Genomic DNA, 5726 nt, shown 5'->3' on the forward strand with positions numbered 1-5726 from the left:
CATGATCTTTTCCTAACCTTAACCAAGTAGTTTTGTTGCCTAAACCCAACCAAGTACTTTCTGTGCCTAAACCTAACGAAACTGCAACGTTTCACGACTTTAATTATGCGCGTTTCAACATGGCAATGTATCGAAACGTTACGTTTTATCTTGAAAGTGTAACCGGATATTGCATATTTATTGTTGCTAAGCGTTGCTAACTTGACTGTGGATCCCTAAACGTCAATAATTGATGCAAAAGGGCTACCCAAGTCTTTAAAAAGCGACGACAAAGGGCCTTGACCATGCGTCAGACATTTGACGAGTAGGGAGTGAGACTGTGTTGTACAAACTGATCTCTGTTGGACAGTTTTGGTTTTTCATATATATGTAATGAAGATTTCAACAACACTGCAGTGTATCCTCAATTTTTAGATGCCATCTAAGCTGCAAAGGACTTGGATTCAATTTCAGTATGAGTAAGGAAAAAAAAAATGCTCGTTTGTGGGTTTGTTGCTTCAAGGCAACATTTGCATTTTAACTATTTTCCATCACATAATTATAAATTAAATGACATGAATCAATTAATAATGAAACTGTTATTGAGAATATCATTTTTGCAGGTCAAAAAATTGCATAAAAATATGTTTTGAGGGCAGTTCAGTGCAGCTGAACCTAGTGTCAAAGGCAGCAGTAAAAGGATTCATACATTTTCACAAATTTTAACACTGCTATTGGTTTCCTTAAGGCCCTGCAACTCTTAAAGTAAAGCATCATATTCTGGGATGTTTGGTGGAGGCGTACTAGGCCAGAAATGAGTATGCTGCCCAGAGGCAACACCGTACCATAAAGACTCGGAGACTCATTTCAGTTTCTAATGACGAGTATTTAACGTGGATGTGAGGGAGATACTGCACATCTTAACGTAATTATATTACATCACATATTTGTGAGAGGAGGGGCTCGGTGCTATACTGCTTTAATAACAAGGTGTCTTTTTAATCCTGTGTTTGTAATATTTTGCAGTATGATGGCGATTGCAGTTGCTTTACTCTGGCTGCACAAAGTTGGAACCACCTTTTGCTCGTATGAAGGTATTTTTGTGTCTTTTTAGATTTGAGAGCATATTTCTCTCACTCCAATCAAAAATCAAGTTTGTAATTAAAAACAAACAGGAGGTTGCGGTCCATCAGGACCAAAACCTCTCACCACCCTGGACAGGTCGCCAGTCCATCGCAGGGCCACACATAGACAAACAAGCAGTCACTCATACTGCCTATTCAATTATCAGTTAACCTAGCCTGCATGTCTTTGGACCCGGAGAGAATCCACGTGGACATCACAGAAAGGCAGCCGGGGTTTTAATCCATTTATTTGTGTCAACTGTATTTTTGTCTACGTGTAGAACCTTATCTCCGAATCAAATTCCTTGTATGTGTAAAGACTACTTGGCAATAAAAGCTTTTGTTTCAGTTTGACTTGCAAAATCAGCCATTGTTATAAACTTACAGCTCACGCAGGTAAAACGTGCCCGACTTGACTCCAGGGTTTTTATATCCCGCCCATGCAGTCGCCTGCAGCTCGTGTAGACATCAAGTTGGCGTCAAGAACTTAAGCACAGTCCAAGTTCCCCCCTCTAGAGGCTATTTACCAGAAGTGATTGATGCGGACTTTAATAAATTCCTGTATTTGTTTAACCAAAACTAGGCCTATATTGATTCATGTTTTACATTAAGTGTGGTTTAATACTACAGAAAACCCTCACTGAGCAGCTACTTTGTCAGAAATACAACAAACATTTTAATAAATAAATCAGCCAATAAGCACAAGGAACATCTACAATTAATGCTGTGGATCATGAAGTATAACATTTTGTTTCAGAGGTGAGAGATGATGAGTGGGAGGAGCTCCAACATCGCTGCCCTGCACCGTCTCAGAGGACTGTCTGAACACATGTCTCATGAAAGACTCCAGAACGCTTCAAACCAAACGGTACCTGGGTAATGTCTCTTTTTCAACTGGGAAGGTATTGGTCGATCTACACCAGGGGTATTCAATTAAAATTCAAAGAGGTCCAGTTAGAGAGAGTTTCCGGAACATCGTAACTCGCGTTATCATTCAGGACCGTAACGTAGTTGTATCAACACGTTTTTAGTCAACAAATGACTTTCAAATCAAATAATATATCAACAATATTTACTGTCAGTTTTCACATCAAACTGGAGGGATAATAAATAATAACTATTCTAATAATACATTCTTAATTTAAGTAAACTCAAGGCTGCATTTGAACAAATACGAGCTTTTTTAAAATGCACTTTATTTTAAATTTAACCTAGTCTCAACCTATTTTACACATCTTAACAATTGAACGGCTTTAATTTCTCCTCTTGTCTTTTATTCTGGTTTTGAACGGTCCGTGGGAAGTCCTGCTCAGGATCCTGCAGCGTCTCATCTGTATCACGACACAGCAAAAGACTGTAACTGAACAATTCTTCCCCACAACGGACCTGCCAGCTACCAAACTAGCACGCTAAACTTGGCACAGTTACATTGATCACATAAACATTCTTCTGATTCGGCCTTTAAACATTCACACATATGCAGGAGGAAACTTACCGTTTCTGCTGCACATGCTTTCTTTGTCTGGCCAGGAAAACCGAAATCAAAATCCAGACAGGCCAGTGAGTAGACAGGGAATTCTCAGGCGGGTGGCGGAGGAGGGGGAGTCATAAGGTCCAGGAGGAAAACTAAACAGGTAGCGCAGGGTTAGGGAGCAAAACAGTCTGGAGGAACCACCCAACAGGCAGATCAGGCCCAGGAAATAGGGCAGGTAAGGCGCTTGGCCTAACATGCAGGGCAGAGCAGAGGAGCAGAACAGTTCGGGAGGCCGAACAGGAGGTCGTCCGAGCAGGCCAGGAGGGTAATGGAGACAACGCATTTCAGGAGGGGAAACCGGCCGGGCAGATCAGGGGGGCAACAGCGTTCAGGAAGCCGTCCCGGTGGACGACCGAGAGAACGGGGGCTCGCCTGAGGCCAGACAGGTGACCGATTGTTACGACCCCCTGTTGGTCTAGGGGAGTGGGGGCCATAAACATATAGGCAAAACTGGTATAGATCTTAAAAAGGTAACTTTTATTGGTAACACGGAGATGCAGACAGGTAACGATAAACAAAAGGAGGGTGGACGAGGGTGCTGCGAAAATAACAAACCAAGTTAAAATAAAGAGGTCCTCAAAAGGAGGCCTGTACCTCTCTATATATTTAAACAGGGTTAATTCTTGCTACAAAAGAACACAAAGAGCACAGCACCCACTAAACTAACTCAATATTAAACAAAAATACTAAGTGAATTTCTCCACTACACACAAAGTACAGCTAACAAGCAAAGTACACAGTCAATACCAGCGGCACACAAGACTGCCTCGAGCAACAGGTGGACTCTCCTTATGAGCAGGAGGTAATCAATGTGGTGACCAGCCATTGGTTGAGCGGGAACAGAGGGAACCAATGGGTGGGACTGAAGTCAGCGCCCCAGAAACCAGGAAGTAGGCGGGTCTTCATTCCACAGGGACACACAGCCTACTTGGTAGAGGTGAGATAGAAAAGGGGAAACACAAAGGAGGGGCAGGAGGCCTGGAGCCTCAAGTGGCAGAGCTGGACTGAAGGCCGGTGTGGTGACCGAACAATAATGCTGCGATGATGTGTGAAATCCGCTTGACACTGTTCTTGATCATAAAAGTTTATTACATCAAGGAGTTCAGCATCAATTACAAGCTCTGCAGCAGCTTGGAGAGAGACCCAGCCCGATGGCCACTCTGTCTCTCTGTACATCAAACACAGCTTATATAGGACATGTTTAGGTATCTGTTAGATACCATATAAGAGTCTGAGTCTGCAAACTAAGGCTCCAATCCATATAAGAGCACAGTCCTATAGGATAAGTGTAAACATCTGTTAGACACCATAGAAGGGTTCAGTACCTACATAAACACTGACCTCTACTCTCCCCTTAAAAGGTCACTAATCCTCTTTGCAGCTGCTAGAGTGTTATTTTAAACTGTAATGGTCAAATGCACATATGTTATACACCACATATTTCCCCCTGCGAGACTTAATTGAGTCTCGAAAAACAAAAAGATAACAATTTCTCCAACACATGCTTCTGATATTATTTTTAACAACATATCAACTTTATGGAGTGTGAGAACGAAAAACCTGTCCGTCAGCCTTCATTCCAAAATGCCCTCCAAGACAATCTAGACAGGAAAATTTTCTCACGGCCCCTCTGCCTTAGGTGGCCCCGCATGGTACTCCAGTTTGATTAATAAAAGACATCTTTATCAGTCTATGCAGAGATATGGTTTAGCCAATACATGTGAAAACCTCAGGAAATGAAACAAATCAAAACAATGTCCGAATTCAGGCTGGTCAACCCATCGGACCCTCCAACGGACCTTTCCCTGCCTAGACCCTATATCCCTAAACATTATTCTGCAAAGGCTTATACTCCAGAGTCTGTCCTCGGATTATCACTGGCAGCATCTTCTTGTGCTCCCTTTCCTTGGGCGTAATGCATACTTCTTCTCCAATGTTTGGGACCCTTTTTTCCTCAGTTTCTCCCTCATTACTGTCAGCTTCTCGAGATGTTCTTCCAATTCTCTTATTTCTTCTGGATAAGTCGACTTCTCCAAGCATGATATGCATCGATCCATGTCTTTTTCTATTTCTTCAGTAGTCATTGGAGGATAAAATCCTCTTGAACATGAAGCACCTTTAATCTCCCACTCTTCATCGCTGTCTCCATCTTCACTTTCATCAGAGATCTGATCTCCTGTATCCTTCTTTTTCCAACTTTCATCACCCCTTCTTTCCGCTCTGGCCAGCCTCCGTCTGATCACAGGATCATATCCACCCATGATCTCTTCTACATCACTCTGTTCATCATCATCATCTTCCATTCTCCTAAGCCTCGCTCTACCCTTAGTTTCCCAAACGTGTCATTTTCTTCTTACTTTTGGAGCTTGGTTTCATCTTTATAGCTGTTTCTGCTTGTCCTCTCTCTATGATTCGTTCCTCTTCATCTCTGATGCAATAATCACCCTCCTGAATGATCACTGGAAGCTGAGGATAGACGTCCTTAAACTCCGCTTCCTCCTCGTAAGGTGGAGGTCTTCTTGCTGAATCCGTATGTGAGAAGGGTGTGTTGACTTCTGCCATTAATTTTTCTGTTATCTTTGCCTCTTTTGCCATTTTCTCTACACCTCTGTCCCTTTTTTCTTGTGTCTCTTTCATCAGTTTTTGACCTTCATGTTCGAACAACTTAAGAACACCCAGCTCTCTTCGTCTCTTTTCTTTACGTCGTTCCCCCTTTTTTCCCTTATTTTGATCCGACTTATATGTGGACACAAGTACTTGCATTATTTTAAGTACACCTGGGTTAAGAGTCTCTTCCACAGGCCATGGTTGTTCAATATTAGGCCAACGCTTATGCCATTTTTCAGATAACTTTACAATACCATCAACTAGAGGATTATTTTTTTGCACTACATCAACCGGAGTAGTTACTTTCAACGTTTTAATGTCCTTTTTCCGCATAGTGACAACTCTTTTATATTTCTTTATTGTAAATTATTTTTATTATTACTTATTTGTTTATTTTTCTTTTAATTCTACCTAATTGTTGATAGGTGGCAATCTTACCACATCCGCTAATGAAAAATCAAGGGAATTTGTCAACTCCAGAG

The 5726-nt window shown here is 41.8% G+C and overlaps 1 protein-coding gene and 1 long non-coding RNA gene across 2 annotated transcripts in view; one reads left to right on the top strand and one right to left on the bottom strand.

Annotated features, from left to right (window-relative positions):
- Positions 1-5726, top strand: part of LOC123960356 (scavenger receptor cysteine-rich type 1 protein M130-like) — a 549618-nt gene that overhangs the window by 504147 nt on the left and 39745 nt on the right. The gene's annotated exons all lie outside the window — the stretch shown is intronic.
- LOC123960238 lies at positions 1756-3785 on the bottom strand. Its single transcript, XR_006822486.1, has 2 exons — positions 2599-3785; positions 1756-2017 (listed from the first exon to the last, which is right to left on the bottom strand). It is a non-coding gene; the product is annotated as an uncharacterized LOC123960238 (long non-coding RNA).

This window comes from Micropterus dolomieu, linkage group LG21 (assembly GCF_021292245.1).
Source record: "Micropterus dolomieu isolate WLL.071019.BEF.003 ecotype Adirondacks linkage group LG21, ASM2129224v1, whole genome shotgun sequence".
NCBI classification, from domain to species: domain Eukaryota; kingdom Metazoa; phylum Chordata; class Actinopteri; order Centrarchiformes; family Centrarchidae; genus Micropterus; species Micropterus dolomieu.